Here is a 27,615-nt window from a genome sequence, read left to right as displayed (position 1 = left end):
AATTGTCACAAAAAATTTGTATAGGCTTAAACGAAAGTTTATAGTCACCTAGTTGATGAGACATCCACAGTAGTTGTGCGTAGCATTGTCCAATAGCAATATATTCGGCTTCAGTAGTAGACAATGCAACTAATGCTTGTTTTCTACTGTTCCAGGATATCAATGCCTTTCCCAATAATTGACATGTACCACTTGTGCTTTTTCTATCGTCCTTATCACCTGCAAGGTCAGCATTTGAAAAACCTTCTAATTTAAAAGAGTTAGAGCGAGGGTACCATAATCCATGAGATATAGTCCCAATGAGATATCGAATGATTCTTTTTACGGCGGTCAAATGTGATTCCTTAGGAGCTAACTGAAACCTGACACATTTACATACGCTGAACATAATATCCGATCGACTTGCTGTCAGATACAACAGTGATCCAATCATTCCATGATATTTAGTTTCATCAACAGGAATACCCTGTTAGTCTTTGTCTAGATTTGTGGAAGGGCTCATTGGTGTGCCAATGTATTTTGCATTGCTCACAAATTTTTGAATCAGCTCTTTTGTGTATTTAGTCTGACTTATAAAGGTTCCTTCTTCAGATTGTTGAATTTTTAGTCCAAGGAAGAACATTAGCTCTCCCATCATACTCATTTCGAATTCGCTTTGCATAAGATTTGAAAATTCCTTGCACATGACAGGGTTAACACTACCAAATATAATATTATCAACATAAATTTGAATAATGAGGTTACCTTCTGATGATCTTTTAATGAACAAAGTAGTATCTATTTTACCTCTTATGAAGCCATGATCAACAAGAAAGGAACTCCGTCTATCATACCAAGCACGTGGAGCTTATTTTAGCCCATACATCGCCTTAGTGAGCTTGTATACATGGTATGGGAATTTTGAATCTACAAACCCAGGATGTTGTTTCACATATACTTCTTCTTCAATAAATCCATTCAAAAGGGCACTTTTAACATCCATTTGAAACAGCCCGAATACTTTAAATGATGTATATGCCAAAAGAATTCGTATGGATTCCAAGCGAGCTACTGGGGCAAAGGTTTCATCATAGTTAACTCCTTCCTGTTGTGAGTATCCCTAAGCAACTAGTCTGGCTTTATTTCTTACGACCTTTCCATCCTCGTTCAATTTATTTCTAAAAACCCACTTTGTTCCAATTACAGACACATTTTTAGGTTTGGATATCAGATTCCACACTTGATTCTTACTGAACTGATCTAACTCTTCCTGCATAGCTTGCACCTAGCTTGAATCTTTTAGTGTTTCCTCTATATACTTTGGCTCAATCTGAGAGATTAATGCAATATTTGCTTTCTTTTTGAGAGCTCCCCTGGTTTCATTCCTTCATTTGGATCCCATATAATGAATTTTTGAGGATATTCAGGCTCGCTTCTCCATTCATTTGGATGTACTACATTTGTAGTTGACTTGATTAGTTGATCTGGTACATTGCTGCTGTCTTCACCAGTTGACTCTGTCGCAACATATATATCAATCAACTCTTGAGATTTTCTTGTCTCCTGAGTTTCTTGAGCTTGATCTTCATCACCTGCAGTAATTCCTTTCTCGACCAAGGAATTATTTTCATCGAATATAACATGTACAAATTCTTCCACACATAATGTGCGTTTATTATAGACACTAAAAGATCTACTATTTAATTAGTATCCCAGAAAAATACCTTCGTCAATTCTTAGATAGAACTTTCCAAGATTATCCTTACCGTAATTGTAGATAAAATATTTACTTCCGAAGGGATGGAAGTAACTAATATTAGGACGTTTACCTTTCCATAATTCATATGGAGTCTTCTTCATAATAGGCCTTATGAGGCAACGGTTGAGAATGTGACATGTTGTACTTACACCTTCTGCCCAGAAGTGGTTTGGCAGTGAATGGTCTAGTAACATGTTTCTTGCCATATCTTGGAGGGTTCTGTTCTTTCTTTCTACAACTCCATTTTGTTGTGGTGAGCATGGTGCAGAGAAATTATATGTGTATCCCTGATCATTACGGAAATCTTCAAATGCTCTACTTTCAAATTCTCCCCCATGGTCATTCTGAATTGTTGAAATCAGATGTCCCTTTTCTCTTTCAAACTTTTTGCAGAAAACTTCAAAATTTATTAATGCTTCATCCTTATGAGTTAAGAAAATTACCCAAGTGAAACGTGAATAATCATCAACAATAACAAAAGCATACCTCTTTCCTCCTATACTAGCAGTTCTAGTAGGCCCAAATAAATCTATATGAAGTAATTGCAAAGGTTTTGAAGTAGATACTATATCTTTGTTTTTGAAAAAGTTTCTGGTCTGCTTACCCATTTGACATGCATCACAAATATGAGTTCTAGAAAAACTCAGTTTGGGCAGACCAACAACTAACTCATGTTTGGACAATTTTTCTATCAAATGCATGCTAGCATGACCAAGTTTCCTATGCCACAACCACAGATCATCGACATAGAAGATAAGCAAATATGGCCATCTATCTTTTCAAAACTATCAAGGATATAAACATTTCCATACCTTTTCCAAGGAAGGACTATTTTACCTGATTCATCTTCAATAGCACATCCTGTTTTCTTAAAATTTACCTCATATCCCGAGTCGTAGAGTTGACTTATGCTCAAGAGATTGTAGTTGAGGCCATCGACAAGATAAACTTCAGTGATGTCACAATTGTTATTGAAGGGAATTGTTCCAGTACCAATTATTTTGCCTTTTGAATCATCCCCAAACTTAACACTTCCTCCATCAATTTTTGTAACTTCTTTGAACAGATTTTTGTCACCTATCATATGACTGGAACACGCACTGTCTAGATACCGTTTTCCTTTGCGGCTTATTCTGTGGTGTTACTGCAAAACAAGATGATTACTTTATTTTAGGTACGCAAGCTTGCCTGGGTCATGTAAGGTTAGTGTTACCAGGTTCAGGATTGTTTTTTGGTTTCCAAACCCATCCTGAAATGTTTGTTTTACGAAAATGACAAAAGGAATATTTATGCCCACTTTTGTTACAACAATGACACTTAACGTCTGACCTACTTTTAGGTCTTTCATTAGTGTTAGTACTAGTCGACTTAGTTCTGGCTGATCCTTTTCCAGTTGACTTGTAGGTCGTCTGGTTTGACCTAACAGAACTGTGACTGGTGGACTTGCGTATGCCATTGAGTTGCATTTGCAATTTCTCAAACTCTTCTTGAAGTACTTCTTTTTCGATTTCACATACTTAGTGTTTGAGTTTCCAGTCTTTAACTTCTCTAGTGAGTCTCTTAAGCTCATTCATCATTTTTGAGACTTTTTCAAAGTTAAATCAAGAATATCCTGCAATTCATTACATCTTTCACAGTTATAAGATCTTACCTCAGTAGTTTCACCTCGTGCCATGAAACAGTTTTCATTTTCTTCATCTGAAGTGTCCTCATCTGTCCAGCATCCTGAGGATTTGTTCATTTCGTTTTCCAGAATTGTCATGAAGCAGAGATTTGCTATCTCTTCGTGGTCTGAATTGTCCTCATCACTCTAGCTTCCGAAGGATTTGTTCTTGTTAAAGCCTCTAGAGATCTTCCTCTTCAGTTCTGGGCACTCAGCTTGAATATGCCCAAATCTTCCACATTCATAGCACTTTCCATCATTCTTGTCCTGTTCGTTGTATTGCCTGGATCGTCTTGGTGGAATTCTTCCTTTCTTTGTGATCTTGTATCTTCTCATCAATCCATCTATGTTTCTTGATATCATAGCGATATCTTCTTGCAAAGCTTCAAGATCATCATCAATTTCGTTTTCAGCTATTTCAGTAGAGGTTTTGAATGCGACTATTTTCTTTTTTTTCTTCTTGACTGGTCTTCTTGAGGTGCGTCTTTTCAAAAGCAATGAGTTCTCCTCGTAGTTCATCATAGGATAATTTGTTTAGATTTTGAGATTCTAGTGCGACTACTTTGGTTTGCTAAGTTGTTGGCAAACTCCTGAGAATTTTTCTAACTTGATCTCCACTGGTGTAAGTCTTGCCAAATGCCTTTAGATCACTAATTATTTTGCTGAACCTGGCAAATATCCCTTCAATAGTTTCTCATTCTTTCATTGAAAAAAGTTCGTAATCATGGACCAGCATGTTGATATGTGTTTCCTTTACTTTGCTAGTTCCTTCATAAGTGACCTCAAGCTTGTCCCACATTTCTTTGGCTGTGTCACAGCTTGAGATTTTCTCATATTCTTCACCACTTATAGCGTTATGAAGCAAACTTCTCACTTTTTTGTTAACTTGTACCACTTCCATTTGCTCTTTTGTATATGAATCTATATTTTCAGGATCAGCAAGTAGTGGAGTGGCAGCTGGTAAGGTATAGTTTCCTATTTTGATGACTCTCTAAACTTTGACGTCATAAGCTTTGGAAAAGATCTCCATTCGCACTTTCCAATGGGAGAAATGTTGTCCGTTGAAGTATGGTATCTAACTTGTGAAGTTCCTTCCTGAAAGAGAGCTCCTATGATAACTTGATTTGCCATGATCTTTTCTCACAAGCTGTTAAGCAAAAGTAGAATATGAGCCTTGTTCTGATACCAATTGAAAGTACAAGGGGGGGGGGGTGAATTGTATATTTTTAAACTTAATCGCTTATTATTTGACTAGTTTATCGAATAGTCGACAAGATGTAATAACCAAACAATTATGATGACAGAAAATAAATGCAGGAATTAAAGACACCAGAATTTTATACTAGTTCGGATTCAATGTGAATCCTAGTCCAGTCCCATTGGGTTGCAAGGGAGTTCTCTTTAGTAAATGTGTTTCTCCGATTATAGTTGAAATGACTTGACAACACTATTCCTCTAACACTCGTTTCTTTTTGATACAATGCCTCATCAATGTTATACTCTTTTTTTTTCTCTGACTTGTTACACATCAGATCTGAGTGAACTACAATATTTGTTTGCAGTAGAACAAAGAGAGGGATTTTTGGTTCAATCAAAGTATATCTGACTAAGGTTTAAGGCTGAGTATAAATACTTCGATGAAGGTCGAGGCTTGACAACCCTAAAGATTTGATCATTGGAAAGAGATTGATTCTTTCCAAGAATAAGACAGCTAGCTGTTGCTCTTCTTTGATTTCCTACTTTTAACAGATGTATGTAATGAAATCTTGCTCCTTTTATTGTTGGTTCTTCAGAAATTAGCCGTGTATCAATCTTTACAGGATCTTCGATTTTCCGAGTATGCTTGCGTTGATTCATGCCTTAAGTTTAGGCTTGCTTGATTTTCTCCATCTCAGCTGGCCATTAATCTTTGTTGATTGATTTGCTGATTGAGTTCTTTCCTTAGGCATCCATATTTGCTGATTGGATTGTAATCTTTGCTGACTGATTTCTTTCCTTAAGCATCAAGATTGACCCCAGCGATCTTATAGTATCTTCTTGATTCCTTGTAATTGATTTCCTACATAGGTATATTATTTGCATCATTAAAACTAGATCTAACATCAGAGACCTTGTGGTTTGTTTCAGAGGATTGAGCTTCCCGAGTGGAAGTGGGAGCGTATCACTATGGACTTTGTTGTTGGACTCCCATGGACTCAAAGGAAGTTCGATGCGGTGTGAGTTATTGTTGATAGGCTGACCAAGTCAGCACATTTCATTCCTATGGTAGTCTCCTATTCTTCTGAGAGGTTAGTCAAGATCTATATCTGAGAGATTGTTCGTTTTCATGGTTTGCCCGTGTCTATCATTTCGGACTAAGGTACGTAGTTTACCTCACATTTCTAGAGAGCAGTCCAGCGTGATTTGGGCACACGGGTCGAGTTGAGCACAATATTTCATCCTTAGACGGATGGGCAATCCAAGCGCACTATTCAAATTTTGGAGAATATGCTCCGAGCTTGTGTTATTGACTTTGGAGGATCATGGGATCAGTTTTTGCCTTTAGAGGAGTTTGCCTACAACAACAGCTACCAGTCGAGCATCTAGATGGCTCCTTGTGAGGCTTTATATGGTAGGTGGTGTCGGTCGTAGGTTGGATGGTTTGAGCCGGGAAAGGCTCAGTTGTTGGGTACAGATCTAGTACAGGATGCCTTGGATAAGGTTAGGATTATTCAGGATAGGTTTCGTACAGCTCAGTCCAGGCAAAAGAGTTATGGCGACCGTAAGGTTCATGATTTGGCATTCATGGTCGGTGAGTGGGTGTTGCTTCGGGTGTCACCTATGAAGGGCATGATGAGATTTGGGAAGAGGGGCAAGCTTAGCCCTAGGTTCATTGGTCCGTTTGAGATTCTTGATCGAGTGGGAGAGATGGCTTACAGACTTGCGTTGCCGCCGAGCTTATAAGTCATGCATCCAGTGTTTCATGTGTCCATTCTTCGGAAGTATCAAGGTGATCCATCCCACGTGTTAGATTAGCACTGTCTAGTTGGACAAGGACTTGTCCTATGAGGAGGAGCTGGTAGCTATTTTAGACCGGCAGGTTTGTCAGTTGAGATCGAAGAGTTTCCCTTCTGTTCGTATTTAGTGGAGAGGTTAGCCTGCTGAGGCATCTACCTGGGAGCCCGAGTCCGATATGCGGAGCCGTTATCCCCATCTTTTCTCTGACTCAGGTACTTCCTTCTTATGTACGTTCGAGGACGAATGGTTGTATTAAAGGTGGAGAATGTGATGACCCAAAAGGTGATCACTTGTTTTAGAAATAAATTCTATGTTTCGAGGCCTTATAACCTCCCTTTTGCCTTACCTCGATTTGCATGTGCAGTCCAGGCGTGTATCTGGAAAGCCATTATGTGAAAATCTATGAAAAATGATGAACTTTTGCTTTTAAAATGAATTTAGGTTGACTTCGGATAATATTTTGGGTAAACAGAACCGGACCTGTGATTTGATGGTCCTGGAGGGTCCGTAGGAAAATATGGGACGTGGGTGTATGCCCGAAATTGAATTCCGAGGTCCCAAGCCCGAGAAATGAATTTTTGAATAAAATTGTTTAACTAAAATTTTAAGAGTTTTTGGAAATTTGAATGTATTTGAAATTGATTGTATCAGGCCCGTATTCTGGAGCCCGGTAAAGGTCTTATATGGTGTTTAGGTTGAGCCTGTAAAATTTGGTAAGAAACGGACTTGAAATGACGTAAATCGGACCCTCGGTTGTGAAATTTGAAACTTAAGTGTTCTTGGAATTTTTCTTTGATTTTGATGATAAATTCATTGTCAAAGCTGTTAATTTGGCAATTTGATCGCACGAATAAGTCCATATGATGTTTTTGAGTTAGTATGCTTATTTGGTTTGGAGCCTCGAGGGCTTGGGTAAGTTTCAGATAGGTTTTTAAACTTAGAAAAGTTACAGGTTTTCAGTTTCTGGTATTCTGGAGTTTTGTTCTTCGCGTTCGCGGAAGGACTCTCACGAACGCGAAGGGTAAGTCAGGTTGAAGGACAATTCCTTTTACGCGAACACGAGAAACAGGACGCGAATGCGAAGCCTTGGGGGTGCTACCCTTCGCGAATGCAAACCTGCTATCGCGAACGCGAAGCCTTGGGGGTGCTACCCTTCGCAAACGTAGACCTGCTATCGCGAATGCGAAGGCCTTTTGGCCGGGATAGGGGGAAAGGGTATTTTGTTCTATGCGAAGACTGCTACTGGCCTGGGAATGTGAAGTCTTGAGGAGCTAAAGCTCCGCGAAGGCAACTGAGCCTGACCCTACGCGAATGCGAAAAATGCCTGTCCAATGAACTAAAAACAGTAGCAAAATCAGGATTGAGTCCATAACTTCATATTTTCAAAACTAGAAAGCATTGAGGCGATTTTCAAAGAATAAGTTCTTCCCCAAAGCATTGGTATATGATTCTAAACCTTTTCCTTTCAATTTCCATTTGCATTTCATCAATTTTCATCCAAAAATCCAGGGTTTTTATGGTAGAAATTAAGAATTTGGATAGAGTTAGGGATTTTTGAATAATTGGAATTTAGACATTGTTTTGGGGTCGGATTTCGAAACTAATTACATATTTGGGTTCGTGGGTGAATGTGTGATCAGGTTTGGGTCCGAACCTTGAGTTTCGACCAAGCAGGCTCGGGGTCGATTTTTGACTTTTTGGGGAAAATGCTAGAAAACCTATAATTAAGCATTGGGTATGAATTCTTTAGCATTTATTGATATTGTTAAATTAATTTGGGCTAGATACAAGTAATTTGGAGGCAAATTCTAAAGGAAAAGCGGTGTTTGAGGCTTGAGTTGGCCGTGGAAGTTTGAGGTAAGTGTTTGGTCTAACCTTAGCTTGAGGGATTAGGAGTTGTGTCTTATTTGCTATGTGTTAATTGTGGAGTACGACGTATAGGCATGGTGACGAGTATCTATACGTCAGTATCAAACATGCTTGTGAGTCTAGTATTGTAATTGTTGTGACTCCGTTGTGATTTATTCATGCCTAATATGATGATTATCATTTTTGGTTCCCTTGCCGGGATTTTATTGTTTATGACATTGTCTCCCTTGCCGGGATGTTATTGTTTATGATATTGTCTCCCTTGACGGGATGTTATTGTTTATGATATTGTCTCACTTGCCGGGATGTTGTTGTTACACTCTTGTTCCATTGCCGGGATTCTTTTATGACTGATGTTGAATTGAAATGGGAGCGGGTTGCATGCCTGCAAAAAGATATATGAAATGGGAGCGGGTTGCACGCTTGCAACAAGATATATGAAATGGGAGTGGGTTGCTCGCCTACAACGAGATATATGAAGTGGGATCGGGTTGCACGCCTGCAACGAGATATATGAAATGGGATCGGGGTGCACGCCTGCAACGAGATACATGAGATGGGATCGGGTTGCACGCTTGTAACAAGATATGAAATGGAAGTGAATTCTGTGTTTGTTTTCCTTATCCTTGTTAGTAATTGGATTTTGGTTTCTTTACATTCCTCTTTGCTATTCTGTTGTTATCTATATCTTCCCGCAACATGTTTTCCCCTCCCATTTTTAGCTGTAATTATCTGTTTTTATTTTTTGATGTATATGATTTAACTGCACAGGTTAATTTAGTAGTCTGGTCCTAGCCTCGTCACTACCTCGCTGAGGTTAGGCTAGACACTAACCAGCACATGGGGGCAATTGTGCTGATACTACACTCTGTACTGTGTGCAGATCCTGGTGCAGCAGCTTTGGGTTGCTGCCTTCAGTCCATTCGGAGATCCGAGGTAGTCCTGCAGGCGTCCGCAGGCCTTCGCGTCTCCTTCCATCCTTTTATTCTGTTTTTTTTACGTATTTCGGAGACAGTGTTGTAATAAATCTTTTGGACCTTTATCTGTAGTATTCCTAGACAGTTTGTGGAATTGTGACACCAGTTCTGGGTAGTTTATGTATGGATTGGTATTGACATCTTTATTAAAATATTACATTTCAGTATTCCGCTTATTAAATTATGCTGTTTTATTTAATGTTGATTATTAATTGTTAAAGAATTAAAATGGGAAAAAGGTAAATAATTCTAATTTTTGGCTTGCCTAGCTTTCACTAGTAGGCACTATCACGACTCCCGAGGGTGGAAAATCCGGGTCGTGACACCTTTTCCAAGAGTATCATATGGATTTTTCCCTACCCCAGGTATGTTAAGGCTATCCCTTCTTTCTTTTGGCATGATCTATACGACACAAACAAAACAAGCAAATGTGCAATTTCCATAAATAACTTTATTCATAGAAATGCTAGAGATGTTTATGTTCTTGATTCTGCATGTATCATATTATTCTATCATCTGTTCATGAGTCTTAGAAAAATACGTAAGTTGAAAAAGTTTACTTCATGATATTATTCAAAGGCATAATGATCTTATGAAACTCCAAGAAATTTTATTGACGTACTTCTCATGGATTGCATTCATGTACATTGACCCATGACCATATGACGTTATATACGCATATATATATGTATATGTATATATATATATATATATATATATATATATAAATATGTATATATATGTATAAATATGTATATATATGTATATGGGATATGGGAGAAGGTTATGGCGTTATATATGCACCACCACCTGATCAGCTGGTATACGTTATTGATTTGCCCACAGTAGCTGAGATGATAAGATGGGATGCCCTCAGAGGCTTGATGAAGTTATGAACACATATACCCATGCATGGTATGGCATTTATACGTATACACATGACATTTTAAATATTAAAGGATTTCACAGAGCTACTAAGATTTACATGTCGAGTCTTTTACTCCATGTTTCTCTCATGTCTATTGTTTACTGATTTTCATTCCTTACATACTCGGTATATTATTTGTACTGACGTCCCTTTTGCTTGGGGATGCCGCGTTTCATGCCTTCAGGTCCCTATAGACAGGTCGAGAGTCCTTCAAGTAGGCTATCAGCTTAGCGGAAGATGTTAGTGCGCTCCATTTACTCTGGAATTGCTTATTTGGTCAGTATGATAAGTAAGCATTGATTGGTTTGGCGAGGCTCTATCCCGATCTTTATGATATTATGTATTCTTAGAGTCTTGTAGACATATGTCATGTATACGGATTCTTGTATGGCCTTGTCGGCCTATGTTTTGAGTATATAAAGGATCATGCCCACCTTAAAGGCCCATACATCATATGTATAATTTTGGATTACATGTTGGATCGTCCAATATTGAGTATTTCTCCATGTTTTATTCTACTTATCTCACGATAGCCTCTCTAGCTCATTTACCCATGATAGCATGATACGAAAGATACGTTACGTAGGTACTCAGTTGAGTAAGGTACCGGGTACCCGTCACGGCCCATTGGTTTGGGTCGTAACAAAAGTGGTATCAACCAGTTCTATCCTAGGGAGTCTACAAGTCATGTCTAGTAGAGTCTTGTTTATGGGTGTGTCACGCACCATACTTATAAGCAGGAGGCTACGTGGTATTTAGGATTTATCACTCTTTCTTTTGACTCTAGATCATGTGGTAAAGCTTAGTGGTAAGGACTAGGTTTCCTACACTGTATTTTATTCATAATACGATTATGCCTACATCCAGAAAGACAATTGGTAAGAGATTGAATGTGGCTAATGAAGAGTTGAGTCAGAGAAACTCGACTTTGCATCATGCTTATGTTAAGTAAATGTGAGGTCTTCAACAGATCATGTGTATACTGAAAGGTGTAAGCCTATTGATAAGAAGCCTTGAGGAAAGAATACCTATCTACCTTTATGGTGAAAGACAGTGAGAGATTCAGAAGATAAATACAGGTTTCAACAAGCAAAAGAAGTAAGATGAAGAAGGGTACGAGGCGCCCAGTTAATGAAGATTATTAGTATTTACAATGCAGGAAGAAAAATATAAGCATTTTGAGTTACCTTCAGCAATAACAGAGGTATGTACAATTGGCCATACCCATCTCATTTATGCCCTATGGGGGCTAACAGAAGTAGTATAAGAGAAGGATGGACTTCAGGATCCGGCTGGGGTTAGAGTAACCCAAATGATAGATGTATTGTTTGCATTGGTTGACATTTCCGAAGGGTATTATGAATGTGCTTCTAGATATTTTTGTGAGACACCCAGATGGTGCACTCTAGAATATTACAATTAGATGTGAATACTAGCATAATCGGAAAACATATCAGAAGATAGGCACTGAAAGCCTGGAAGGGATAAATATTACCTTAGTGTGACTCTCGTCCCTAGTAGAGCAAGGACGTTGAGCAACCCGAAGAACCGATGGATGAAGCAGGAGGAGCAAAAAAGCAAAAGAATGTCTTACTGAAGTTTTCACAAGAAAGGGATAGGCAGAAATATTAGTAGAGTAATGAGAAGAGAGATAAGGAAGAATTATGAGTAAGATGCGACACATGGATAGCAATGGTAGATCAAAAGATGACAATATTACAGAATCTATAGTAAAGTAAAGGAAGAGAAGAGAAGTGACAGGCCTTAGGACAACAAAAGAGTAGGCCTTACAGTCGTGTCGTCATTTCAAGAAATAAGTTCGCAACACTAACGCGATTACCAAAATGAAAAGTTAGACCCCAGAGTAGTAGAACATGTATGGATTGGTGAACACGATAAACTAAATATGAATTAGGGACTAAGTGATTGATAATAGTAGGCATCATGAGAATTTCAGATTTTATTCCGGAGATAATAGAATGGACAACAGAAGAAGGTTCGTAAGAAATTCAGAGAATGGTCATTCAAGAATACGCTTCCCTAAAGTAAGCAATGTGAGCAAGGTTCACATTAAGAGACTGTATGTGCCAGTTATACTAAGTGTCACCCTTGTGAGTCAGGAATTTTGTTATCTTTGGTACAGAAGGATTACTGCAAGGCGAGAAAGGGTCATCGATGATGTAAAAGATGCCAAAGATGGAGAGGTAAAACATACGTAGGTAGGTCATCGTAGCTCCAACTCTTAGTACTCCCCTAAAGGGGGAATATGGAATGATGTGGCATTAAGCCAGAATTAAGTAGTTCTAGTAATTATGGAATGATAAAGGAAGAATGTGAAAAAAATCAAAAAGGGATGAGATTGAATTTATCCAAAGCCTACATATATGCTATGATTCAAGAATATTATGCAAACATGACGTCAAGGAGAGGAAGTAAGGGTTCCTACCCGAAATGTTATTGATAGATAAGGAGTCAGTGCGAGAGGTAAGTTAAGATAAAGGAAATAACCCAAGAAAGATTGCGTGGAATATTGATATGAGAATGGGCCAACGACTAGTTAGCAGTTAATTTAGGAAGAGCCTAGTTATGGCTAGACAGGAGGTTACAAACGAATCGACAGATCGTGCAAGATAAGCATAGTATAACCCAATATAGTGAATTATGCCTCGCAATAATGTCATTGTAATACTTGAGATATATTCAGATAGGAGTCGGGGTAGTTAAAGGTACCGTATGAATGTTACGGGAATAAAAGAGAGTGCCACTGGGAAGACAATCAAAATACTAGTTCAGAGGCAACCCTACAAGTACAAGGGCATGGAGATAAGTAACTACGAATAATTATAGGCAATGAAGGACATCAAAAGGTCCGTAATATGCTCACAACTTTACAAGAGTTAGAGGGTCATCCCTAAATACTACAATGAAAGACTAGCTGAGAAAGTAAGGAAGAAGGCTTCAACCTAAGCTCAGTAACCTAAGGAGAGAATGGTCTTATAACAACAGTCTAACAATAACATTGTATGCACTCCATAAGAAAATGGCACCTTCCGTGGCTAATGAACGGGAAGTAAAAACCAGAAGTGATATCCAAGATCATATGAGTTGTATGGAATTCCAATATGTGTGGGCTCTAAGATAAGCTAAGTATGCACACAAAAAGGGGAAGGAAGACCAGGAAAAGTAAAAGCTTACATTTAAAGAAAGCTGAGAAGGAACAAAAGGAATTATTCGATCAATGATCCGGAGTTAGCTACGTTATGGACTCACTTAAGTGTTTGGAGTATCATACATGTATTACATCTCTCGTTTTTGAACATTAAAATTTTGTTTTCAGTTAACCGACGTGGACTCGGGGATGACATTATCTTGAGGTTAATGTATTTACGCTATTTGTAACAAGCGATAAATAAGTGTCATGAAGGATAAAGGGTACACAAATTAAAGAAAACGAGTTTCGTTGAAAGTGGCCAATTTGGAGTAAAATACGGGTCGAGCGATAATACCCGATAATTATGAACTAGTACCATGCAAGGTACCATATGACCACGGTAGTATAATATATAAAGTATATATGAATTATATTAAAAATAAATAGAATTTTAAGTAATTTGAGATAATTTTTAAATTATGCGGGTAATTGATTAATTACCAGGTAACGAGATGTTACCCAGTTAACTAATAAGTGGGTAAAGATTACTAATCTTCACCCACTCTCCACGTGGAACAAGGCCACCAATTTAAAGGGTGACTCATAACTATTGTAAATAGGTGTCTTACACCTATGGAATAAGAAAAGTTTAATTTTATCAAGATAACTCCATGTAGGAACCTGACAATCCACAAATGTGATATTATCACAATTTAGTACCAAATCCATTCAAAGGCTAGAACCACAAACGTTTTCCTCCAAAATAAAATGAATTCAATATTATTCTTTCAAAACTAATGAAGAACCAGAGACATTATCCTCCAAAATCAAATGAATTCAATGTTATTCGTTCCAAAATTTTAGGAAACAGAAAATATTTTTGTCCTTGAATTTCTAAGGAGCGAAGCCAAATTTCGTTCAATCAACGAAGGTTTTCCAACAAAATATTCTACAGAATTTTCCCTACTCCAGGTATGTCAAGGTCCTCCCTTCTTTCTTTTGGCATGGTCCAAATTATACTGAAGAAACGAGCAAATACATAGTTTTTACAAATTACTCTATTCGAAGAAATAGTAGGGGTCTCTATATTCTTGATTCCCTATGAGAATTATTATTATCTTCTATTCATGGGTGTCAGAATAATACACAGTTGGAAAAGTTTATCCGGAAGGAATATTGAGATTATTACGTATTTTTCATGCATTTCACTTATTATACATGTGCATTGACCCATGACCAGATGGCATTATGTACGTGTATATATATGTAAATATATGTATATGAGATATGGGAAAAGGTTATGGTGTTATATACGCACCACCACCTGATCAGCTAGTATATGTTGATGATGTTGCCCATAGTGACCGACACGATATGATGGGATGCCCTCAGTGGCTTGATGATATTATGTACACCCATACCTATGTATGGCACGATATTTATACGCACGTGCATGACATTATAAACGTTTCAGAATTTTTAAAGTTATTCAGATTTAAAGATGTGTTTCTATATTCCATATTTCATCTATGTTTTTTACGTACTAATTTTCATGTTTTACATACTCAGTACATTTTTTCGTACTGACACCCTATTTCACGGGGCCTGTGTTTCATGCCCGCAGGTGCAGATAGGCAAGCTGACGGTCCCCCTTCTTAGGATCCCTGATCAGCGAGAGTTGGCGTGCTCCAGTTGATTCGGAGCTGCTTTTGATTTTGGTACGATACATTTGTATATATATATATATATATATATGTATATGGGTATGACATTGCTCAGTCCCGTCTTTGTACAGTTATGTTTCTATTAGAGGTCTATAAATAGTATGTCTTGTTGGATAGTATATGGCCTTGGCGGCTTCTAGTTTTGAGATGTCTAGTTGTCTATAGCAGCCTTGTTGGCTCGCCCTCCGTATGTTGTATGTATATGTATGTATGCCCTTTTAGGAAGATTTCCTTCATGCACATTATTCTCGTAACTCAACAGATGTTATACATGTTCATATCTTGGATGCATGGTTAGGGGTGTTTGATAGGTAGGACTCGAAAACCTGTCGCGGCCCATCGGTTTAAGTCATGACAAAAGTGGTATCAGAGCAGTTCTGTCCTAGAGTTGTCTACAGACCGTTTCTAGTAGAGTCTTGTTTATGGGTGTGTAGTGCACCACACTTATAGGCAGGAGGCTACAGGACATATATGATGTTATCCTCTCTTCTTATCTTAGATCGTGCGATATAAGCATTCATGCTCCTAAAAATGTGTTACGTTTTCAGCGATGCCTCCGAAGACTACAACTGCTAGCACGGGTCAGAAGGCTATGAAGGCGTTAGAAAGAGATATAAGTTATACTATGGATTCAGACCCATGGGAGATCATGGGTTCTATTGAGGAGGATCCATATGAGTCACTCGTTCGACCTATTTCGACCTCTCCGGTAGTAGATGGGGTGAGAGGAGTTCCTAGCTCACCAAGGACCTTAGTTTCATAGCCCGTTGATTAGGGTATGGGGGAGTAGTGCATGCATTGGCACAACCGGGTTTCCCTCAGGCTCAAAACTATGTCATGGTATTTGAGGACACCAGCTCTTCGGAGGTTCCGGATACTCCACAGTTTTGGGAATCTATTAATCAAAGTTCATCGGTGTATGTTATGGGATATGCAGAGGAAGTAGCTAGTAGTCGGACCAAGATGAGGAAGGTAACTAATAAGGACATGAAGATTTTGCTTCGAAGTGTGTCCGATCGAGGTTCTTATATAGGACGAGGCAGGGAATCTCTACTATAGACTTCCCCCAAGTGTCAGTTTTTGGTTGGTAAGTTCCACCTCTTCTTGGAATATTACCAATTCAGGGTTCTAAATGTATTAGGTTGTTTTATGAGAATGTAAGGAGCCCCATCCCGACTTGTATATATTATGGTTATGCCTACTTAGAGGTTTTGTGGACGTTATCCTGTATATAGTCTTGGATATGATATGTCTACGACCTAGTCGAACCCTATGTATATAAACCTTTTTTTAAATTAGTTATGCAAGTTAAGTCTTAATATTGTTACTTATATATATGGATGTCACCCATAATGGCCCGTGATAGATTTGATAATAAACAATGATATGGTACGTGGTGTTCGGTTAGTAAAACTTAACGTTATAATAGGTAGGATTGGTTGGCCTTTTGTTACGTTAACATCAAGTGTAGGTCAAAGATGGTTTGATTTCAGTCCCCAGGAGAGCCTGTTTTAGAATGAAAAGGTAATACCGCATTGCCAAGAGGTAAATTTATCTTCTATATCAAGGCAAGGAAGATAATAAAAAAGGGCTACATTTATCACTAAGTTTGAGTTTGGGATGTGGAAGTAGAGTTACCTACCATTCAGTTCATTCTTGTAATTGATGAGTTTCCCGATGAGCTTCTGGGTCTTCCGCCAGAGCGAGAAATTGAGTTTGTCATTAACCTACTACTACCAGATATTCATCTAATATCTATTCCCCTATATAGAATGGCCCCTGTAGAGCTAAACGAGTTAAAGGAACAACTAAGGGTCTTGCTTGAAAGAGATTTTATCAGATCTAGTACGTCACCGTGGGGAGCACCTGTGTTGTTTGTGAGAAAGGAGGACGATTCCTTACGAATGTGTATTAATTATAGGCAGTTGAATAAAGGGACGATCAAGAATAAGTACCTGCTCCGGAGAATTGATGATTTATTTGATCAGTTGCAAGGTGCCAAATGTTTTTCAAAGATAGACCTGAGGTCCGAGTACCATCAAGTAAGGGTTAAGGATGAAGATATTCCGAAGACAGCATTTAGGACTAGATATGGGCACTTTTAGTTTCGTGTTATGTCATTTGGTTTGACCAATGCCCCAGCAGTATTCATGGATTCAGTGAAGCGTGTTTTCAGGCCCTTTATAAGATCTGTTCGTAATCGTATTTATCGGCGACATATATTGGTATATTCTCATTCAGAGGTTGAGCATGAAGATCACTTGCGTATTGTACCTAGAGTTCTACAAAAGGGCAAGTTGTATGCAAAATTCTCTAAATGTGAATTCTGGTTCAACTCTGTAACTTTCCTTGATCATATTATTTCGGGTGAAGGCATCCGGGTGGATACACAAAAAAGTGAGGCATTAAAGACTTGGCCTAGACCCACAACTCCGATGGAGGTTCGTAGCTTCTCCGTTTGGCAGGTTATTATAGGAAACTTGTAACGGAATTTTCTTCTCTTCTAAGCACCTTCGATCAAAATAGTATGTGGTGTCTCACTTAATGTTCCGGAATAACATAAGGAGATTTATGATGCAAGTAAGTTGAAGAAAGGTTGCAAATAAGTATAAATAGATATGTATAGGTCGCAAAGCTAAAGTATGGTAGAGCGACAAGGTTTTAGGAAGACAGGGAGAAGGATAAGAAAAAATGAGTGAAAAAGGTAACAAGAATGGATAAGTCCTTGGGTATAAGTTCATAAGAAAGCTGGTGATTTCTCTAAGTTACAGAAGGCTCAGTATAGCCTGAAAGAACTCAAAGGAGTCTAAAACTAGTAATGTTTAGAATAGATGCTGCCCTAATAGTGGGATAAGGGCGCAATTGTGATGGATAAAGGATAAAGTTTGGGCCTCCGAAGAGGAGAAATTCCTGAATTGTAAAAGATTAGGATACGCATGTAAGTTAACTCAGAAGGGAACTAAGTTTTAATGGACCAATCCTTGCGAATGGAGTTTCCGAGCATTGAAGGACAGATTAACTTCCGCAGCGGTTCTACTACTCCCAAAAGGGATCGATGGTTATATTATCTATTGTGATGCTTCAGGCGTTGGATTGGGTCGTGTGCTGATGCAACATGGTAAGGTTGTAGCTTATGCTTTCAGACAACTAAAAAAAGCACGAGAAGAACTACCTGACCCACGATTAAGAGCTAGCCCTGGTGATTCATGCACTAAAAATGTGGAGGCACTACTTGTATGACATTCATGTTGATATCTATGCGGATCATAAGAGCCTTCAGTATATCTTCAAGAAAAAAAAGAATTGAATTTACATCAAAAAGATGATTGGATCTACTTAAAGATTATGACATTGATATTTCATGTCATCGAGGGAAAGTGAACGTAGTAGCCGACGCCCTCAGTCGTAGATCTATGGGTAACCTGTCATATTGATAGCCAGAAAGAAAAAGGAGAATATCCCATGAGGTTCACCAGCTAGCTAGTCATGGAGTTTGGTTACTAGACTCAGGTCATATTGGAATTTCTATTCAGGATACAACAATATCCTCGTTAGTAACTGAAGTAAAGGAATGTCAGTATGAGGATCCTGTATTAGTTCATTATAGAGATACACCTCTCAAAAGGAGAAGACACCATTTGAAATTATAGAAGATGGAGTCCTCAAATATCGAGGACGATTATATGTCCCTAATGTTGTAAGGGTGCATCAGCAGGTTATGGGAGAAACTCACCATCCTGGAGAAACTCACTATCCATCAAAAAGCAACAAAGATGTATCATGATATCAATGAGGTATATTGGTGGGACGGAATGAAAAAGGATATAGCGGAGTTTGTTGCTTAGTGCCCTAACTGTCAGCAGGTTAAGATTGAACATCAAAAACCCGGTGGATTATTGCAGGCTATAGAGATTCCGACTTGGAAATGGGTAATAATCAATATGGATTTCATCGTAGGCTTACCTAGTACCCAACTTAGGTTCGATTTGATATGGGTGAATGTTGATAGACTTACAAAGTCAGCCCATTTCTGCCTGTTAGAACTACATGTTCCTCAGAGGATTATGCGAGACTTTATATTAAAGAGATAGTACAACTACATGGTGTCCCTATATCTATTATCTCGGATACGAGAGTTCAATTTATAGCTAACTTCTGGAGGTCCTTCCAAAAAGGATTGGGGACTCAAGTAAGTCTTAATACAATATTTCATCCCCAAACAGACGGTCACACTGAGCGTACTATTCAAACACTGGAGGATATGTTACGATCTTGTGTAATAGACTTCAAAGGTAGTCGGGATGATCATCTGCCGCTTATTGAGTTCGCGTATAATAATAGCTACTATTCCATCATTCAGATGGCTCTATACGAAGCTCTTTACGGATGAAAGTATAGGTCGCCTATAAGGTGGTTTGATGTTGGAGAATCTGGATTACACTGGCCAGACCTGGTTCGGCGAGCCATAGAAAACGTAAAATTGATTCGGGATCGACTATTGTTAGCTTAGTGTCGTCAGAAGTCATATTCTGACATGCGGCGACGAGACTTAGAGTTCGAAGTTGATGACTGGGTATTCTTAAAGGTGTCACCTATGAAGGGTGTGATGAGGTTTGGCAAGAAAGGCAAACTTAGCCCACAGTATATTGGGCCTTATTGGATCATTTAGAGAATGGGCCAAGTAGCCTATGATTTAGAATTGCCCTCAAATTTGGAGTCTGCCCATCCGGTCTTTCACGTATCTATGTTACGAACGTGCATTGGCGATCCTACCCGAGTGGTGCCCACGAATGACATACAGATTACATAAGACTTATCATACGAGGAAGTGCTGGTTGCCATTCTAGACCGACAAATCCGCAAGCTACGAAATAAGGAGGTAGCCTCCGTGAAAGTACTTTGGAGGAACAACAATATGGACATAAGGTACGTGTACAAATTCCTCAAGAAAAGGGTCTGACTGAGATGTCATAATCATAAGGTACGTGTACAAATTCTTTTATTGGTTATTGTCATTGATCAGGTGAGGCTATTATCGTTGTTCATAATTATAGTCCTATGCGGCGTTGGGTTATTAAGCTTATACATGGAGAGTTGATAGTATTTTTATTACAAAGTTAACCCTGCCAAAGTTATATGGATCACGGGGAGTTGAACATTTGGGGACGAATGTTTCTAAGGGGGGAATGATGTTACATCTTGCGTTTTCATACGTTAAAATTTCATTTTCAGTTAACCGACATGGACTCGGGGATGAGATTATTTTGAGGTTAACGTATTTACGCTATTTGTAACAAGCGATAAATAAATATCATGAAGGATAAAGGGTACACGAATTAAAGAAAACGAGTTTCATTGAAAGTGGTCAATTTGGAGTAAAATACGGGTCGAGCGATAATACCCGATAATTATGAACTAGTACCATGCAAGGTATCATATTACCACGGTAGTATAATATATAAAGTATATATGAAGTATATTAAAAATAAATAGAATTTTAAGTAATTTGAGGTAATTTTTAAATTATGCGGGTAATTGATTAATTACCAGGTAACGAGATGTTACCCAGTTAACTAATAAGTGGGTAAAGATTACTAACCTTCACCCACTCTCCATGTGGTACAAGGTCAACAATTTAAAAAGTGACTCATAACTATTGTAAATAGGTGTCTTACACTTAAGGAATAAGAAAAGTTTAATGTTATCAAGATAATTCCTTGTAGGAATCTGACAATCCATAAATGTGATATTATCACAATTTAGTACCAAATCTATTCAAAGGCTAGAACCAGAAACATTTTCCTCCAAAATCAAATGAATTCAATATTATTCTTTCAAAACTTATGAAGAACCAGAAACGTTTTCCTCTAAAATCAAATGAATTCAATGTTATTCGTTCTAAAATTTTAGGAAACAGAAAATATTTTCGTCCATGAATTTCTAAGGAGAAAAGGCAAATTTCGTTCAATCAATAAAGGTTTTCCAACGAAATATTATACAGATATTTTCCTACTCCAGGTATGTTAAGGCCCTCCCTTCTTTCATTTGGCATGGTCCAAATTATACTGAAGAAATGAGCAAATACACAGTTTCCATAAATTACTCTATTCATAGAAATAGTAGGGGTGTCTATATTCTTGATTCCCCATGATAATTATTATTATCTTCTGTTCATGGGTCTCAGAATAATACGCAGTCTGAAAAGTTTATCTGGAAGGAATATTGAGATTATTACGTATTTTTCATGCATTTCACTCAGTTATACATGTGCATTGACCCATGATCAGATGGTGTTATACATGTGTATATATGTAAATATATGTATATGGGATATGGGAAAAGGTTATGGTGTTATATATGCACCACCACCTAATCAGCTGGTATATGTTGGTGATGTTGCCCACAGTGGACGAGACGATATGATGGGATGCTCTCAGTGGCTTGATGATATTATTTACACCTACACCTATGCATGGCACGACATTTATACGCACGTGCATGACATTATAAACGTTTCAGAATATATAAAGTTATTCAGATTTAAAGATGTGTTTCTATATTCCATATTTCATCTATGTCTTTTACGTACTAATTTTCATGCCTTACATACTCATTACATTTTTCGTACCGATGCCTTATTTCACGGGGCCTGCATTTCATGCCCACAGGTGCAGATAGGCAAGCTGACTGTCCCCCTTCTTAAGATCCATTATCAACAAGAGTCGGCGTGCTCCACTTGATTCGGAGCTGCTTTTGATTTTGGTACGATACATTTGTATATATATATATATATGGGTATGACATGACTCAGTCTCGTCTTTGTACAGTTATGTTTCTATTAGAGGTCTGTAGACAGTATGTCTAGTTAGATAGTATGTGGCCTTACCGGCTTCCAGTTTTGAGATGTATAGTTGTCTATAGCAGCCTTGTCGGCTCGCCCTGCGTATGTTGTACGTATATGTATGTATGCCCATTTGGGAAGATTCCTTCATGTATATTATTCTTGTAACTCAACAGATGTTATACAGGTTCATATCCTAGACGCATGCTTACGGGTGTTTGACAGGTAGGACTCAGGCACCCGTCGCGGCCCATCGGTTTGGGTCGTGACAACATGCATCATATACAGCCGTGGAAGATTCCGGTATAAGTTAAAAGAAAGAATTGAGCCTATATGATAGATCGAATTATTAAAGGATTATATCATGGGTATTCCATAGCGCCGATGAAAGCTAAACATAATAACTAATACCATGAACCTCAGATCAGGAGATAGCTTAATCCTACATAAAGGTTGATCAGAAGAAGGAGGAAACTAAAGAGTTACATCAACAAAGTAAATCAGGAATCTAATTATTGGACCCAGAAAATTATAGAAATCGTGATTGAGCACAGTATATGGTCACTCTTAATATTAGAGGTACAAGAGGGATAGTACAACAACCATATTCTATAACGGCTCTATGATAAAGTCGGTTAGAAAGTACTAGCCTCATAAGAAGTCAGTACGAAGCTCCTAATATATTGTGTATGCATTAGAGGTGCAAGCATTATAATAGAGCTTCAAGTTATGGACGTGAATTACACTTAGGTGGAAGGGAGGTCATGAAAGAGATAGAAGATACGATGCGAGATTTTAAGGTAAGTAAGGTAAAGGTGAACAACATACGAGATACTCAAAGGCACAAGATTGTGAATAGACCATATTTTGGATAAAAGGCTAGATGCGCGGGGATTCAGTATCTAGGAATAATAGCAGCATCGACAGTAGCATATCTTCCAGCCTATGGTCTAGGTATCGAAAAGCCTGACTAAGAGATTAAAGAAGAGTTAGAGACGATGTGATATCTCGATTGATGTTCCAAAATGACATAAGAAAATCTATGATGCAAGCAAGTTGAAAGGTTGCAAGTAATATAAATAGATATGTGTAGGTCGCAAGCTATTGTATGGTGAAGCGACAAGGTTCTAGAAGACAAGAGTAAGGATAAGAATGAGTGTTTGAGAAGGAAACGAAATTTTTTTATAAGTCCTCAAGATTAAGCCAATGAAAACAAGAAGAGCAGATGGCTTCTCTAAGTTATACAAAGCTTACTATAGCCTGAATGAACTCAAAAGAGTCTAAGACTAATATCACTTAGAAGAGATGGAATGCTGCCCTAGTAATATAATGAGGGTGTAATTGTAATAGATAAAGGATAATGTTTGGACCTTCGATTGAGTAATGATATGACAAAGAAAAGAAAAGGATCTCATGAATCGGACATGATTAAAATACCCACGTAAGGTGAATCACATTAGGATGATGTAAGATACGGTTATGAAAGCATGGTATCGCCCCAGGTGGATCAGTCTAATTATTTCAGATGTTCCTCGATGAAACATGAACCCTAGCGGTTAAAAGGTTAAGTTATCAGGGGTAGACTATAGATCAATATTGAGGTGAATCAATTACTAGGGATGTATAAAAGTTATAAAGTATTCGGAAGACATATGCTGTGAAAATGATAAGTGCACCAGTCAACATTCGAGGACGAATGTTTATAAGGGGGGGAAGGATGTTACATCTCACGTTTTCGTACATTAAAAGTTTAATATTCAGTTAATCGACGTAGACTCGGGGATAAGATTATCTTGAAGTTAACGTATTTATGTTATTTATAACAAGCGATAAGTAAGTGTCATGAAGGATAAAGGATACATGAATTAAAGAAATTGAGTTTCGTTGAAAGTGGCCAATTTGGAATAAAATACGGGTCGAGCGATAATACCCGATAATTATGAACTAGTACCAAACAAGTACCATATAACCACGGTAGTATAATGTATAAAGTATATTAAAAATGAGTAGTATTTTTAAGTAATTTGAGATAATTTTTAATTATACGGATAATTGATTAATTACCGAATAACGGGATATTACCTAGTTACTTATTAAAATATAATATAAAGATTAATTTCTTCCCCAAAACGTGGCAAAAGGACACTAACTAAGAGAATGACTCTTAGTCATTCTAAGGACTAGGTGGCAATTAAGTAGCAAAAATGGGGACAAATCATTTGTTGTGATTAATATACAATTCTCACCTTCAAAACCTTAGGAAACTTTAGAAGTAAAAGGAGTTGGCATTTTACAATTCAAAGAAAAACGTAACCTTTTTTAACATCTCTTAAAACATTAGCAATCTTCAAGCTTTCAACAAAACTAATTCTTTTATTTATTGAAAATGAAACACCAACAGAAGATTATCAAGCTTCAACAAAAAATGTTTTCCAACCAAAAATCCAACGAGAATTATTGGAAGTTTAACAACGTACAAATTTTGTGGTTCTAAAGGGATACGGTGCAACCTTTTCCAAAAGTATCATATGGATTTTATCCTACCCCAAGTATGTTAAGGCTATCCCTTCTATCTTTTGGCATGATCTATACGACACAAACGAAACGAGTAAATATGCAATTTCCATATAAGACTCTATTCATAGAAATGCTTGAGATGTTTATATTCTTGATTCTCCATGTATCTTATTATTCTATCATTTGTTCATGGGTCAAAGAAAAATACGTAAGTTGAAAAGCTTACTTCATGATATTATTCAAAGTCATAATGGTCTTATGACACTCCAAGAAATCTTATTGACGTACTTCTCATGTATTGCATTCATGTACATTAACCCATGACCAAATGACATTATATATATGTGTGTATATATATATATATATATATATGGGAAAATGTTACGGCGTTATATATACACCACGACCTGATCAGCTGGTATATGTTAATAATTTGCCTACAGTAGCCGAGATGATATGATGGGATGCCCTCAGAGGCTTGATGAAGTTATGAACGCATATACCCATGCATGGTATGGCATTTATACGTATACGCATGACATTTTAAATATTAAAGGATTTCACAGAGCTGTTCAGATTTACATGTCGAGTCTTTTACTCCATGTTTATTTCATATCTACTGTTTACTGATTTTCATTCCTTACATACTCGATACATTATTTGTACTGACATCCCATTTGCCTGGGGACGCTGTATTTCATGCCCGCATGTCCCTATAGATAGGTTGAGAGTCCTTCAAGTATGCTATCAGTTCAGTGGAAGATGTTGGTGCGCTCTATTTGCTCCGGAGTTGCTTATTTGGTCAGTATGATTAGTATATGCATTGATTGGTTTGGCGGGGATCTATCCCAACCTTTACGATATTATGTATTCTTAGAGGCTTGTATACAGATGTCATGAATATGGATTCTTTTATGGCCTTGTCGGCCTATGTTTGAGTATATAAAAGATCATGCCGACCTTAAAGGCCCGTACGTTATATGTAAAATTTTAGATTACATGTTGGATCGTCTAATGTCGAGTATCCATGTTTTATTCTACTTATCTCACGATAGCCTCTCTGGCTCATTTACCCATGATAGCATGATACGAAAGATACATTACATAGGTACTCGGTTGAGTAAGGTACCGGGTGCCCGTCGCGGCCCATTAGTTTGGGTCATGATATATAAGGTATTAGTAAACTACTCCTTATTCATCTCCTATCGTGCAGTTGGTGGTGTACTAAGTTTCTTTCTCTTATTCTCTTACAGATGGTGATAACACGCACGACCGATGTTCTGGACCAAGGATAGATGCTCCACCTATTACTAGAGGCCGATGTAGAGGCCGGGGGAGGGCACCAGCCTGTGGAAGGGGATGAGGACGCCCCAGAGTTGTCCTAGTTGCACCACCAGCGGATCCAGTGGAGGGTTCCATTTTTGAGGAGCAGGGAAAGGTGCCCACAGTAGAGCCGACCCTAATCGATTTCATGTTAGCACCGGGCTTTCAAGAGGTCATGAGTCGTATGTTGTGGTTCATGGATACTTTGACCCAGGCTGGTTTATTTTTAGCAGACCCAACCACATCTCAAGCGGGAGGGGGAGCACAGACCCTTGATGCTCAGGCTCCTGGGCATGCAGCTGTTGTATATCAGACCCTGGGCACACTACTCATGGGCGGGGCCCAGCCAGTAGCAGCAGCCATACCTAAGCCTAGACCAGCTACGGCCGGCAAGCCACACAAGCTATTGGATAGATGGACTAGGCTACACCCTCCTGTCTTCGGAGGTAAGCGACATGAGGATCCCTAGGACTTCATTGATCGGTGCAGGGATAGACTGCACAATATGAGGATATTGGAGTCCCATGGAGTGGACTTCACTAGTTTCCAGTTGGAGGGTAGGGCCCGTAGGTGGTGGCAGTCTTATCTTCTCGGCAGGCCAGTGGGTTGTCCTCCCATGACTCGAGACCAATTTACATGCTTGTTGCTAGACAGGTACATTCCACCCTCTTAGAGGGAAGAGTTGTGGTTTCAGTTTGAGCAGTCTAGCAGGGTCAGCTGTCTGTGACTAATTATAAGGCGAGATTCTCTGAGTTGTATCGCAATGCACTTATGATACTTCCTACTGAGGCGGAGCATGTGTAGAGGTTTGTTACAGGGTTGCACTCAGGTATTCAGGCTACTATGGCACGAGAGGTTGAGATGGATACTTCTTATCAGCTAGTAGTGGAGATAGCTCAGAGGATGAGGGCTACCCTTAGAGGGGTAGAAAGCAGATGCAGCAGGACAAGAGGCCTCGTTTTTCTAAAGAATTTAGAGGTGCCCCAACTGGGGGTAGAGGTCAGTTTGGGAGGTGTCAGCCTAGCCGACCCACATATCTAGCACTACCACCTCCTTAGAGTGCTATGGCACAACCTTATTTCAGCGCCATGCCATAGAGTTCTTACCACCCACCAACCATTCAGGGTTCACCTAGTGGGTACTCCGGTCATTAGGGTTCTTCCACTGCTTGCTTCAGTGCCATGCCAAAGAGTTCATACCGCCCGCCAGTTATTCTGGGCTCTTCTAATGGGTATTCAGACCATCAGGGTCAGACTCTAGGGCAGCAGATCACCACACCGAGAAGTTATTTCAAGTGCGGAGATTTTGCCTTAGGCTTCAAGGCAAGGCAGTGCAGCAGAGCCAACTGCCCATAATTCCAGCACCAGCTGTTCGGCCGCCCAGAGGCGGAGGGCAGGCAGGTAGGGGTCGTCCTAAACGTGGAGGCCAGGCAGGGAGAGGTAAACTAGCTACTATTCAGTCAGGCGGAGGCCAGCCAACCGGCGCTCCATCCAGATTCTATGCCTTTTCGGACAGACCAGATGTAGTGGCCTCGATGTCGTGATTATAGGTATTATTTTTGTTTGCTGTAGGGATGCTTTGGTATTATTTGATCCAGGGTCTACCTATTCATATGTGTCATCTCTGTTTGCTCATTTCCTGGATATTCCTCGCGAGTCCTTGGGCACTCCTGTTTATGTGTCCATTCCTGTGGGCGATTCTGTCATAGTGGATTGGATCTTTTGGTCTCGTGTGGTTACATTATGTGGTTACGATACTAGAGAGGACCTTCCGTTGCTTGATATGACCGACTTTGAGGTCATCCTGGGCATGGACTGGCTATCCCCATTTTATGCCATGCCAAAACTATTACTTTAGCAATGCCAGAGTTGTCAAGATTGGAGTGGA

The 27,615-nt window shown here is 38.7% G+C and overlaps 1 long non-coding RNA gene across 2 annotated transcripts in view; it reads right to left on the bottom strand.

Moving 5' to 3' along the window:
• Window positions 1-27,615, bottom strand: part of LOC104216587 (uncharacterized) — a 60,950-nt gene that overhangs the window by 15,302 nt on the left and 18,033 nt on the right. For both annotated transcript variants that reach the window (XR_011407683.1, XR_011407682.1), the window contains exon 2: window positions 49-4,548. This is a non-coding gene — a long non-coding RNA (uncharacterized lncRNA). The remainder of the gene's footprint in view (window positions 1-48; window positions 4,549-27,615) is intronic.

This window comes from Nicotiana sylvestris, chromosome 5 (genome assembly GCF_000393655.2).
Source record: "Nicotiana sylvestris chromosome 5, ASM39365v2, whole genome shotgun sequence".
Classification (NCBI taxonomy): Eukaryota; Viridiplantae; Streptophyta; class Magnoliopsida; order Solanales; family Solanaceae; genus Nicotiana; species Nicotiana sylvestris.
Note: the sequence above shows the minus strand (reverse complement) of the source record. Positions and strands in the feature narration are given on the sequence as shown.